Raw genomic sequence first — 14,959 nt, forward strand, 5'->3', positions numbered from 1 at the left:
AATGTGGTCACCTAAAACACAGAAGGTGGGTGGAATCCTTCAGTCACCCTGATGCCCTCGGGATACAGCCCAGGCGCTGCTGCACGGCTCACGGTTTCCCTCGCCTCACCTCCGTCATTCCCCTCCCATAAGCATTCCGCATTCCAGTCACACCTAACCACTAGCAATTTTTGAAAAGCCCCAAGTTTCCTCCTGCCTTGGTGTCTGTGTCACAGTCTCATCCTAGATAGCTCCCCCTCACATTCTCCCAGCCCCTGCCCATGGCTCCCAATTAACTTTTCCCTCCAATTTTTTTATTTTGGAAAATTTCACAAAGTTTATTAGTACAATAAACACTTACATATCCTTCACCTGCATTCATCAGTTGTTAACATTTTGCCACATTTGTGTTCCTTTGTTCATTTGTTTCCCATGCATGTTTACTTTTGCCAAATCATTTGAAAGTAAGTTGCAGACATTAGGACACTTTACTCTTAAATTGTTCAGCATGTATCTCCTACAGATAGGACATTCTCTTACATAACCACAACACAATGATCACACTCAGGAAATTTAACATTAAAATACTAAAATTTAATTGGAATACACAGTCAATATTCAAATTTCTCACAATTCCCCAACTGGCTATTATTTATCATTCAAGACTAAGCTCGAATCAATTATACGCCAATAAAAATTTTAAAAAAAGATTAAGCTTTAGAAAAAGGACATGCCTTTCTAACACACACACAATGCGTCAGGTGTCTCTCTTCCTTATTTTTACTACCCTTTTCATACTTCTATGGAAGCACTTCCCACACTATCACATTGTCCATTTCCTTTTTTGTAGTATCTGAAACTCAACTAGACTCATTTCAACTTCTCTTGCACTTCGTAAGTACCTGGCGTTCGTTGTTGACTGAATGGATAAATGAATGGTGACATTCGAGATGTTCATTCCACTCTCTCATTATAACTGGTCAATGTGTCTCACACCTCTGGGCACCACTCATGTCTCCTCAGTTTCACCTCTTACTTCAAAAGCTGCCACTGGTGCCCAGTCCTGTATAGGCTTCTACCAGCCTTGTAAGCAGATGTGACCTGACAGCACCTTGCTTTGAGCCTGTGCTGTGAACTCCCCTTTCTGGCCCCAGGGTTACACTGGTGTGGGGACAAAGGACTCCAATGGGAACCACTTGGCCTTCAATCTGGCACGCACAATACGGAAACAGGGCGGTGAAGGTCTCTAGGGCCACCTCTGACCATTGAGAGACAGGAGCTCAAGGAAAAATGCTTCTCCCACTTCGGACCCCAAGGCGGCCGATTCTCAGATACATTCTGTAAGGTTCCTCAAATGCTCCCACAGGAACAAGTAGCAGATATTCACGTGGTTGCCAATTTGAAGAGGATCCACAGATGGGCTTTCTCTCCTTGCTGGGGTCATTCCCCTGTCTCTCACAGCCTGTTCCCTGCGGTCACATTCTCAAACGAGCTGCCTGCATCCAAGTCTTCGGGGAAGTCTCTGCTTTCAGGAGAGCCCAGACTGACACGGTGTGGTAAAGGGACAAGAACACAGGCTTGGGAGTCAGACAGGCTTGAATTTGAATCCCAATTTGGGCATTCACTAGCTATGATCTTGAGCTGGTAATTTAACTTCTCTCAGTCTCACTTTCTTCAGTTTATAATAAGGATAATAATACTTTGCAGGATTATGATAATTAGAAATTAAAAATTCCTTCCCGGGACTTCCCTGGTGGTCCAGTGGTTAGGATTCTGCGCTTCCACTGCAGGGGGCACGGGTTCGCCCCCCCAGTCAGGGAACTAAGGTCCTGTATGCTGCGTGGCGTGGCCAAAAAAAAAAAAAAAAAATTCCTTCCCTTCCTCATATATGATGTGTGTGTATATGTACACAGATTCCTAGAGTAATACTTAAACACAATAAACCATGTTGGGTGTCTGTACAGCCTAGGAACCATCTTCCTCCTTTCCATTTCCCTTAAAACTTACCACCTCTCCCCCTCAGCTCCTTGGGAGCGGGCTCATGTGCTCACATGTCTACTAGGAAACTTTGTGATCCTCCCCCTCTAGCCATAGCTAATTGGGACTGTGAGTAGATTCTTTATCTTAGGAAACTGAACTTTAGAAAAAAAAATAGTTAACCTCTCACATGGCTTTAGCTATAAAATATAAATCCAGGGTCTGTGGATTGGTCATACTCTGCCACGTGGATGATGACGCACAAAAACCTAGTCTACAGAAAGAAGCAAATATGAAGCGTAGCACTTCATTATGGTATTTCATGAAGCAGCAGAGACAAGGGAGAGGACGGAGAAAGAACTTCCTGGAGCCTTGATGGCTCCTAATACCAGCGTCCATCCCCTTCTTGAGGCCCAGCTGCATTCTTCTACCTACATCCCTTTTTTCGCACTGGCTACTTTTAGTCAGTCTTTTTATTAGCAACCAAAGTTCTAACTAATGCACTGAATACACTAATACCCTGAAAAAACAACGTATACAATTCTTTTAAAAAATAACCATCCTAAATTTAGGAAAAGACAAACCACATTTCACAGTACAATGTAACACAGTAAATCTAAATTTCTGGAAAAAATTCTCAATCGGTAGATGAGAAATTTAAGAAAACTAGTATAGCATTAGTATCTCATAGGAATATGTTGTCTTATTTCTACCTAAGATTTTCAAAGCCTTGGGACCTCAGAAGCAGTCTTGATCAAAACCTCTATTCATTACCATAATCTCCATTATCAAACCAGAATGTATAAGGATTATTATGTTTGAAATATTAATCTGTATCTCACAAAATACTCCAGGTTGTTTATACACTTAGTGGGAAATGAGAATTACTCAGAAGAAAAATTTTACTTTCTCAACAGGAGAAGTGTCAGAAAGTTGCAAAGACCTCAGAAAAAGCAGCTTTTGGAAACAGCTGCCACACCCGTCAAAAACCAGGCGACACCAGCAAGTCATCAAAGACAGAATTAGTTACAATTTATCGAATCCTTAAGACAGTGAAATTTATTTACACAACAAATTAAAAACAAATTATATCTTATGCTAATGTTTTTTAACATAGCTTTTTATGATTTTATGTAAATATTTTAAATGTGCACAGTAGGGAAGAGTAAAAATTGTATAATGTGATTTTATAGACTAATAAAATTTGCATTGAATTCCACATTTTTCAGGGTTACCTTTTTCCCATGGTTTCATCTTTATTTTTATACAAGCAGTGTTCTAATGGAAATAAGTCCCCCAATCCTAGTAAAAAATATCCTTTGGTTGCCACACATCAATCTAAATGAAGTAATCTCTAAGAATTTAATTCTAAACATAATCATAGTGATCTTCAACACAAGTTCTGGGGCTAAAAAGGTAATGCCTAGTCTGCATTATTTTGTGCTGTTATTTTTTATGTGTGTATGTGTCTGGAGGGCAAAGGTCATGCTTATATCTCTTGTATGGGCCCAATGCCTAGCTTTGTCTATAGCTACCCTCCAGTAAATGTTGATCAAAGAATCCTAGATTTATAGATTCACCTTGGAATTACAAGGGCTTTGGAGGTCATCTAGCCCAATTCTCTACCATCCTACTTCATGAAAAGCCAGTCTTTGCAAAAACATGTCCAGAGAAAAGAATGCCTCTACGCCAAGAAAAACAATTTCATTAACCATGACAATGCTAATTGTCACACAATTATTTCTTAAACTGAGTCAAACTTCACCTCTTTTTAGTTTTTCACCCGTTGGTTCTAGTTCTAACCTAGGGAATTTTGTAGAATACAGTTATGGAAAGAACAGGGGACACTGGGGTGAGTCAGACAAGAAAAACAGTTAATCCTCCGTACTGAGAGATGGACTTGAAACTCAGGTCTATCAATTTGGTACGTGTTGAAGAGGTCACTGAGCCTGGACTACTGTTACACCAGTGCCCCAGAGGTTCCTGTGCCTGACTCCCTCCTCTTTTCACACGTCTGGCAGATTCTGTGTATGCCTGAGAAGGATGCATACTAAAACTGTGATGACATATATACCTAAATTAGCATCATACAACCTCCCCAAATCGAGCCTATGCAAAAGCTATTAAAAAAAAAAAGGATAATGGAGAGAACAAGGATTTAAGCTACTGCTTCTTGCCTTTCCCTTGGAGCCTTCCCAGGCAAATATGGAGCATAAAGCTTTTCTTGTCAATTCTGACTTGTGGCAATCTGGAAACTTAACCCTTGCTATGTTGATTGCCTGACTCTATTTTTCAATGGGAAAAGTAAAAAAAGATAAAATATTCTAGATACTCTGTTATCTATAATATGATGCGATTCAGTTTATGTTCACTTGGCAAAAGTGAACAGTGCTGAATTTTAAGAACTAGTGTCTATATCTTGCATCTCATTGTTAGCCAAAATTGTGGAGTTTAAAACCATTTGCTCACCAAGATGTCAGCAGGAAAATACAAAAGAGATAACTGAAACGAACACATAATTCACATAAAAAAATAAACTTTTTTTTTTAAGGTGAAAAAACGTTCAACCTTGTTAGCTTTGCAGAAACATAAATGAAAACAGCTGAGCTTTCAGCAATAACACTAGTTCTCAGTGAAACACTAAGTCTATCTCTAGCAGCCATGAATTCTTCCTTCCTCCAAAGACATTCTGACAGATACAATCAAGTCTTAGTGTCCCACATATACTCCCAATGTTAAACTTAGTGTCCCACATATACTCCCAAATTACCATAGACTGGGTGGCTTAGACAGCAAACATTTATTTTTCATGATTCTGGAGACTGAAAGTCCAAGATCAGGATGTCAGCATGATAAATTTCTGGTGGAAGCCCTCTCCCTGGTTACAGATGGCCATCTTGTATCCTCATAAGGTGAGGAGCAGGCAAAGAGGAAGCAAACTCTCTCTTCTCAAAAGGGCACTAATCCCATTAATGAGGGCTCCACCTCCTGACCTAATTACCTCCCAGAGGCCCTACCACCTAAAACTATCACATTAAGTAAGATTTAATTATTTTTTTTAAATAATTCAATTCTTTAGGGGACTTCAGAACTGGGTTGTTTTTTTTTTTTTCCCAGTATGCGGGCCTCTCACTGCTGTGGCCTCTCCCGTTGCGGAGCACAGGCTCCGGATGCGCAGGCCCAGCGGCCACGGCTCATGGGCCCAGCCGCTCCACGGCATGTGGGATCCTCCTGGACCGGGGCACGAACCCACGTCCCCTACATCGGCAGGTGGACTCTCAACCACTGTGACACCAGGGAAGCCCTCTTTTTTAATATTTATTTATTTTCCTTATTTTTTGGCTGCGTTGGGTCTTAGTTGTGGCACACAGGATCTTCGTTGAGGAATGTGGGACCTTTCATTACGGCACACGGGCTTCTCTCTAGTTGTGAAGCACAGGTTCCAGAGCATGTGGGCTCTGTAGTTTGCGGCAGGCAGGCTCTCTCATTGAGGCACACGAGCTCAGTAGTTGTGGCGTGCCAGGCTTAGTTGCCCCATGGCATGTGGGATGTTAGTTCCCCGATCAGGGATCGAACCTGTGTCCCCTGCATTGGAAGGCGGATTCTTTATCACTGGACCACCAGGGAAATCCCAAGTAAGATTTAATGTTAAGATTTCAACATATGAATTTTGGGTGGGACAAAAACATTTAGTCCATCGCAGAACTACAGGTGTTTTCTGTATCCCCTAGAGCAATGGTTCTCAAAGCGTTATCCTGGACCAGCTTCATTGGTACCACTTGGGAATTTGTTAGAAATGCAAATTCTTGGGCTCCACCTCAGACCTACTTACTGAATCAGAAACTGGCAGTGGGGCACAGCAGTGGATTTTAATAAGACTCCAGGTGAGTCTGCTACACTGTTAAAGACCACTACTGCAGACTGGATTATGTCCTTGAGGGCAGGGACCAAAACTTGTTGAAAGTTGAAACTGTGGCACGTGGTTCATTGTTGAATACATAAATAACCTACAAATTTCCCCAGAAAACTCCGAATCTATATGGAATTATTTTTTTAAATTAAAATTACCTTTTGAGTACTTCACCAGAAATAGGTGAATCTGTTTCTGGCATCTCTCACAGGTGCAGTCACTAAATTGTTACATTTCCATTCTTCCTTAGATTAGGATTTTTCACTTTGGGTACTACTGGCATTTTGGACAAGATCATTCTTTGTCTGTGGGGGTCTGTCTCTTGCACTGCGTGATGTTCGGCACTATCCTTGGCCTCTGCTCACGAGATGCCAGTAGCGCCCACCCAATCATGAGAATCAGAAATGTCCCCACACATTGTCAGATGTACCCAGGGGCTGGGGACAAAATCATTCCCTGTTGAGAACCACTGACTTAGATCTTTCCTTACCAACGGAGATGAGGCGCTTGCCTCACTCCAGGGCTGGTCGCTTTCCGTGCCTTTAGAATGGCTAGGGAAGCACACCATGGCCCGAGGGGTGGGAGGTGACTGGGGGGTCGACACTGCTTTCTCACTGTGATGACTGTCATTTACAAAACAACGGACGATTTTACAGGTTAAAGCCCCAATCCCAGTCAGATCACCAGAGCTTCAATGCTGATTTTCAATGCTTCCTCCAGGAGCAAATCCAAATAATTGGTCCAAATTCTGAAATGATGGAGGTGAGACTCAAAGCGGCTGTGTATTCCGTCCGCACCTCTTCAACAACATGGCACATCAAAGAGGAGTGCTCATAGCTGTGTTTGTGGTAGGCTGCCTACTCTAACACATGAGATCTAAATTTAGATTGCTACACGTGGAGAACCCGACTTTGAAGAAAGTGAATGGAATTCCGTTTCAGAAAGATGGGCGCCTGGAATGCCGTGAAGCCCTGCTGCTGCCTGCTCAAGTAAGGTAAGGCTGAGCTGAGGAAATTTACAGAAACGTCCCCAAGCCCGAGATTCCACGTAACTACTAATAAGAGGCTGAGAAGGAGACTGTGCATAAAAAGGCTAAAAATACCTCCGTTTGGAAACAGCAGATTGTGAAAGCGTATGTGACTGACAGTTATTAAATAATTAAGGGCATGACTAAGATGTATATGCATTCATTCACCAAAGTCTCATATTGAAGAAGGAAGGCAGTACGGTCTGATGGATGACTCCCATTTATGCTTAAGACCTCAGGTGCCCTAAGACTAGATCAGGGCCCTAACACATGCTCTCACAGCACGGTACCAGAATTCGTAATGATTTACAGTTATTTGTGCGATTATGTGATTGTCTCTCCTTCTTTATACCCTGGAAACTCCACGAGGGCAGGGATTATATTCCACTCATCACTGTAGCTCCAGCGTGTAGCTCAAGAAATATCTGTTGAGTGAGTAAATGAAGAAAGACGTGCTCCCAAAGAAGCTGCAAAGGAAAAAGCTAGAAAGATGGGAGAAGTACTAGGGCAAAGTAGGATCCTGTAAATCGAGGGAGAGAAAAGTTCCAAGGAGGGCGATCCGCAGTGTCTAATATCACAAAGGCGCAACGAAAGATAAAAGACAGCACACCGTCTATTGGTTCTGGCAAACATGAAGGTTGTTGGCAAGTTAGCAAGAGCTATTTTATCAGCTTTGGGAAGAGAAGTTAATTGTAGTGGGTTGAGGAATCAAACAGGCATCAGAATGTGGGGATAGCCAATCACCGGCCACTCTTTCAAGAAACTTGAATCTGAAGGGAAGCAGACCTAGGTCCATGACTAGAAGAAAATGTGGAGTCAAGGGACCGGATTTTCCAGAGTGTAAGAGTGTAACATTGGGTGAAACTACTTGAGATAAAAGCCAATATCAACAAGGAAGTTAGAATACATTCCTGAAAAGCTAGGACGGATCGGATTAGGCTTAAAGAGGTAGAATTGCATTTCTTCCCCTAAAACAGAAAATGAGGACGATTGGGTGGGTTCTCACGGAAGTAAATTTCTAAGTGTTACGAACGAGGCTCAGAAAATTCTAGCATCATGCCCTCATTCTCTGCTCCCCAGCCCCCCCCTTTTTTTTTAATGTAAAGCAGGTGGCAAAGTCAACTGCAAAGAGAGAGGGTAGTGGTTAACAAGATGAAAGGATTTGGAAAGTGAAAAAAATTTGGAATAACTACTTAGACGAGCAGAGGCTGGAGTTCATACATCAGAACTGGCTTCAGGTCACAGTTATATACGTGGTGCAAGAGACAAGAGAGCAAGGTATTGGAAGAAATGAAAGATCAGTACAGCTAAAGCTAGTGTGAGGTGGGAAGCATCTAGAGAAGTGGGTAGGAGCCAGAAAATGACTGGATTTATAGTTCACCCTGAATTCAAATAACTGAAGTGCTTAAGTAGGAAAGTGACAGGTAAGAAGACTAAGAAATATTTGAGAAAAAAAAAAAAGGAAGAAAACCAAGGCATTCTGGGACCAGGGAAGCCAAGAGAAGAGAGTATTTCACAAAGGTGGGAACGGCCAACAACTTGTCTGGGGCTCAGAACGAGGAGGTAACTCTATCCAGTGGTATTAAATCATGGAGGTAGCTGAGATTACCAAGTCTGCATGTGTCAAATGAGAAGAGAAGGACCAGAAGTTTCTTAATGTTCCAGATATCGAGTGGGGCAGTGGTGGGAATACACGAAAGGTTTCAAAGGAGACTGGGCAACTGTCCCCAGAGAGGTGGGACAGTGGACTCAGGGAAGCTGAGGGAAGACGTTTCCAAAAGGAAGAATGAATCAGTAACAGTGAGATGGCTGCCAAATATGGGTGACAAGGAAATCTCTGAGGACCCTGTTGAGAGTGAAGCCAGTGAAGCTGCAGGAAAGAAGACAGATTATACTGGGTCGGAGAGTGAGAAGAGAGTAAGAAGTGTATGCATGTGCAAACAGAGCACAGACCACTCTTCCAAGACCTTTAACTGCAGTTAAGAAAGAAAGGGGGAGGTACTTCCCTGGTGGTGCAGTGATTAAGAATCCGCCTGCTAATACAGGGGACACAGGTTCGAGCCCTGGTCCGCGAAGATCCCACACGCTGCGGAGCAACTAAGCCCGTGCACCACAACTACTGGGCCTGCGCTCTAGAGCCCGCGAGCCACAACTACTGAGCCCATTAGCCACAACTACTGAAGCCCGTGTGCCTAAAGTCTGTGCTCTGCAACAAGAGAAGCCACCGCGATGAGAAGCCCGTGCGACGCAACGAAGAGTAGCCCCCGCTCGCCGCAACTAGAGGAAGCCGCGTGCAGCAACATAGACCCAACGCAGCCAAAAATAAAAATTAATTTTAAAAAAACGAGAAAAAAAAAAAAGAAAAGAAAGGGGAGTAGCTGGAAAGCAGCCTGTGGCTGAAGAAGGTTTTTTTTTTTTTTATTAGACAGGAGACTTAAGCATGTTTAAATGTTGGTGGGATGGACTCAAAGACCTGAAGAGAAACCTCATTCTTGGAGTCGGTGGGGTCAGGATTTGGCCAACACATTTAAAGAGGATAGAACTGCCCCCGGGTTGGCTGGAGTAGGTGCTGCTTCTACGATGGCAGGGGCTTGACCCTGATGACAGGGAGCAAATCAAGGAGAAAATCTCTGCTTTCCTCTGTTAGTATGTAAACTAGAGGATTCCGAAAGGGTTATGGTTAAGAAGGTTTATAGAAGGCATAAGATCATGAGATTAGCTCCAGAAAAGGAAAGGAAGCAGATTAAGCGTTAATGACTGCATGTCAGAGTTAGACCTGGGGTGGATATTCTGGTTTGGAGTCAGCCTCCAGAGCACAATGCATAAGGCTCCACGTAGCAGTGAGAGCAGGAAGTCTCCTAGCCTTGCATTCTGAGGGCAACTACTCAAGCAAATTTTACTTCAACAAGGAAGATTTGCTTAGATGTCAAAATGGATTCCTGCATTTACAGAAGCATCTAGCAGTTCTCTTGTTTAAAGAATAGGGGTAAATTCCCACAAACTTAATGTCTGACAGGGTGTCCCCTACACTGCCTGGCCAATATTAATAACGTTGCCTGGCTATTAATAATACAGCATTTTCATTCATTTGGTACATTATAGCCACGTGCTTCAAAGTCTAGTAGCTATTTTTCTGCAAATCTACATTTAGGTTGATTCTAGTCAAAAGTAACCTGAGACCTTCACGTTAGAGGTGTCTTTAAAACAAGTGTAGGGACTTCCCTGGTGGTGCAGTGGATAAGACTATGTGCTCCCAATGCAGGGGGCCCTGGTTCCATCCCTGGTCAGGGAACTAGATCTCACATGCATGCCGCAACTAAGAGTTCACATGCCACAACTAAGAAGCTGGCAAGCTGCAACTAAGGAGCCAGCTGCCGCAACTAAGACCCCATACAACCAAATAAATAAATAGTTAAAAAAACAAGTGCACATGGGAGAGATGTATTAACAACTGAGGATAAAGACACTTCACTGCTAACTGAGATATAGCTTAAAGATTCTATGTATCCAGTTCATTTATTAACAACTTGTTTAAGCTTTATTAGCTGGTTTTCGACTCTGTAACTGTGTTCTTCCTTAATTTACAGGGCAATAAAAATTAAAATAGTAACTGGAAAACCTATTTTGCTTTTCAATAAAGAGTTTATTTTAATAACTTCAGGGGCATTGTGCCCAAAACGTTTTAGCTGTGGAAATAAAAATTCACATTTTTTTCGAATCAATTTTATTGAAGTGATAGATTCTCGAAGGAAATGTATCCAAATGATCAGGGATAGCACATGCTTAAGATACCAACCACTGCCCTGTGCCTGCAAAGATCTGTTTTTCCTCAATTCCAAGGACTGTTGGTAGTAAATTTCAGTAAGTTTATGATAACTAAGAGTAATCATTTCTACCCTACAGAAAGGTTCTTCTGAGAGTTTTCAAGTGTGGTCAGCAGTGGCAATATTCCAGAAGTCATATATAAAGAATATCCTTAGGTACACTCAGCAGTTTTTCAAGTATGTACTTTTAATATTCGTGAGGACAATTTATCAAATTGTCCTGATGGTATAAACAACTGTACTCTGTGAAGCCTCACGATGACAGAAACTGGAGGCAGAAATAGAAGTTGAATGCCTAAATCTGTAATCCAGAACTCAGCGTAGATCACTCAGCAGCAATAGCTGTAGCAATTCTATTGCAAACTGAGTTAATAAGCTCTGACACTTTGGTTAACTAAGGCATAAAATACCATGGTCTCTGAATGGAGCAAATTAAAACGAATGATGATAGCTGTAATAAATGGAGCACATAGTTCTTGCTGAGCACTGCGGTATCTCCTCTACATAGATTATCTTTCATACTCATTTTGTTAACCCCACTTCAGAGATGAGAACGCTGTGGCTCGGGAAGATTATGTGAATTACATAAAATCACAAAGTAAGTGACAGAGTCTGGGACTTGAATCCAAGTATGACTGGGTTCAAATTAAGCTTCCTTTTCTGATTTTATATTAGGTCAATAAACTCACCTGTGGCCCTTTAAAATATTATTTGGCCCTGTGACCTACACAGGCAAGCCGTCGTTTATAAACAACCCACGTCTAAATGCCCTCTCCCCCACTGCCTTTCACTGTTGGGGCTCCTGGTACACCGCCGTGGGAAATGCTATAAGCTAAAGAGGTTTTAAATCTGAGGGTTTAAGAAAGGAAGAAGCAGAAAAGCAGGCATAGCCTAGGGGAGGAGGCTCCCAGGGACAGCGCTCACGTTTACAGGTAACCTGCAGGGCCAAAACTATGTACCCCCAAGCCGCCTGAATATTTCCTTTCACTTCATGATACTGCCTGGAATTCTGCCAAATCAGGACTTTATGTGGGCATCATCTCAGTTTTTAATGCACACGCAAATCACCTGGGGATCTTGTTAAAATTCGGAATCTGATTCGGGGGGTCAGGAGACGGGCCTAAGGAGGCTGAGCTTTGAACACGCTCACAGGTGATGCTGATGCTGGGCCTCAGACCACAGTTCTAGTAGCAAAGATGTAGAAAATGTTTGATTTACATTCTCTGGCCGCCTACCATGGCTTCTCACTTGGGGTAAATCTCCTCTGTGCATCACAGTGGGAGGGATGAGTTGCAAATCAGCAAATTAGAACGAGTACCTCACTCTCCTGTATCCTGACAATTAGGTGCGGGCATGTGGCCTGGGTCTAGCCAACCAGAAGCTTCTTTCCAGGGCCGTGATTCTTGAGGCCACGTTGCAAAAATGCAAGGACAGTTTAGAAATAATTCCCAGCACAGGTGGCATTGAGAGCTCAGTGTCAGTGGTGCCAGGGGCAGTGTCCTGTTCAGACTGTTCCCTGGCTTGCCTGCCTCTGTTTGGTCATTTCCTGAACACTGTGGAGAGTCTGCCAGTTACAAGTGCCCGGACACTGCCTTCAGCCCATAGGAGGGAAGCTGGGCAGCTATTTGATACAACACATCCCTACTTTCCTTGGGTCAAACTACAGATTGAGGGGAGAAGTTCAAGTTCTTGATATTCTGAAATTCAAAAATCAGCATTTTGATAAACACTGCACTACAGCAGGAGTCATCAGACTTTTTCTGTAAAGCGCCAGAGAGTAAATGCTTTAGGGATTCTCAGCCACAAATGGTCTCTATTGCAACTACTCAATTCTGCCATTGGAGGGCATAATTAGCCATGGACAATATATTAACAAATGAGCTGTGTGCCAATAAAACTTTATTTGTTTTAAAATAAATTCCTGAATTTCATATACTTTTCGTGTGTCATGAAATATTATTTTTCTTTTGATTTTTGTCCATTTAAAAAGGTAACCACCATTTTTTTTAAACTATTATTTCCCCCACTGAATTGTCTTGGCCCTTAACCTGTGTTATTTATCTGTTTTTTAAAACAAATTTATTTATATTTTATTTAATTGTTTTTGGCTGTGTTGGGTCTTCGTTGCTGCATGTGGGCTTTCTCTAGTTGTGGCGAGTGGGGGCTACTCTTCGTTGCGGTGCGCGGGCCTCTCATTGCGGTGGCTTCTCTTGTTGCGGAGCACAGGCTCTAGGCATGCGGGCTTCAGGAGTTGCAGCACACAGGCTCAGCAGTTGTGGCTTGTGGGCTCTAGAGCTCAGGCTCGGTAGTTGTGGCTCACGGGCTTAGCTGCTCCGTGGCATGTGGGATCTTCCCGGACCAGGGATCGAACCTGTGATCCTTGCATTGGCAGGAGGACTCTTAACCACTGCACTACCAGGGAAGTCCCATAACCACCATTTTTTAACCTGCAGGCCATACAAAAACAGGCAGGGAGCTGGGTTTTGCCCACAGGCCATAGTTTGCTGCTCACTGTTTAGAAGCAGTAATACCTTGATCCGATTTATATCAACAAATTTTTCTCCTTGAAACTGTGCATTTATTTATTTTTACCAAGAAAACAATAAGTTATCCTGAAAAATTAAGTTCATACCTATTCAATCCAGCATTTAGGTGATATCGTTTACTTTCTCAATATTTTGATCTTTATGGAAATCAATAAGAGCAACTTAAAAGGTGAGCAGTGATACACTAAGTAGTTGGCTGATTAAACATCTCCTTAATAAGCACTGTAACAGGAACCACAGACACAAAAAGGAATAATGTAGTAATTAACTTTGAGGATGTCTTGGTCTAGGTAGAGATCTGATGACCTAATGAGTTGATTTTAAAAATTTGTGCAATGCTCTTTTTCTGGGCAGCTTGCTATGCATGTCGGTAGGAAATTTTATCACATGCAGTTACAACCCTCTACCAGCCTGGGTCTTCTTGAACTAACCATCATTTTAGGTAGAACTACTAGGATCAAACTCTATGTCTCAGGTAAAGGGCCCTGGTATTAACAATGTCCTTCCTCCAGTCACAAGTCACATGACTGTGGTGAATAAAATTAGGTGATTTCCTTTATCTTTCCTTACTCAGCCCTTGCAGCCGATTTCCAGTGCTCCATTCAGACCAAACCCCAAAATGTCAAGAATATTAATCGCCTCCACTTATTTACTTGTTAACAAAATTTCCAATTACACACCCCTGAGGCATGGTAAATTCCTGCTGAAAAGGGGTGACGGTGGTGAAGTGACTGAAGGGGCTAATAAGTACTATGACCTATGGCTATCTTCCTCAGCTGGTGCTTCTTAGAACATTCCACCATAGCTCTCAAGCCCAAACCACAGGCATGCACTTCTAGCACCACTGCTTGTTCTTTACCCAAAGAGAGTTAACAGGCTTCAGAAATTAGACAGCACTGACATACTTGGAAAAGAAAGGAAAACTGGACAAATCCCAAAGCAGTTCACTGCAGCTGAAGATGAAGACTTGCCAGTTGGGCAGAGGTTTAACTGTACCTAGAAAACTAATCTTCCATGGTCCCCGTGGCCACACTGGCAGCAAGGCTCTAGTATTCCCACTCTGTGGGATCTTCAGGAAGTATGGTTTTCCTTTCCCAGTTCATCTTCCCATTCTCCGGAGTCTGGTTCTCGTACACAGTACATACTGGTTGAATGGTGGTTCTCCAAAAAGGTATGTCCACGTCCTAATCCTGGAACTTGTGAATGTGAACTTATTTGGCAAAATGGTCTTTGAAGATATAATTAAATTAGAAACCTTGAATGAGATCATCCTGGATTTAGAGTGGGCCCTAAATCCAATGACAAGTATCTTTATAAGAGAGAGGCAGAGGGAGATTTGAGATAGACACAGAGGGAAGGCCATATGAAAGATAGGAAGAGATTGGAGTGATGCAGCTACAAGCAAAGGAATGCTGGCAACCCTGGAAGCCAGGAGAGATGCACAGGACAGTTTTTCCCTCAGAGCCACCAGAAGGAACCAACCCTGCTGATACCTTGGTTTTGGACTTTTGACCTCCAGGACTGAAGAATAAACTGTTGTTTTAAGACACCAAGTTTGTGGGTCATTTGTTTTGCCAGCATTAGGAAACTAATTCACAGTATAAAAAAGTAAAAATGGTTCATCCTAGGACATAGCCAAGCTTTAAGTAGCAAAGAGGTTGATAAAGGTCTGTAGTTCAGTATTCAGCAAAACAGG

The sequence above is a fragment of the Phocoena phocoena genome, chromosome 18, assembly GCF_963924675.1.
Source record: "Phocoena phocoena chromosome 18, mPhoPho1.1, whole genome shotgun sequence".
Taxonomy (NCBI): Eukaryota; Metazoa; Chordata; class Mammalia; order Artiodactyla; family Phocoenidae; genus Phocoena; species Phocoena phocoena.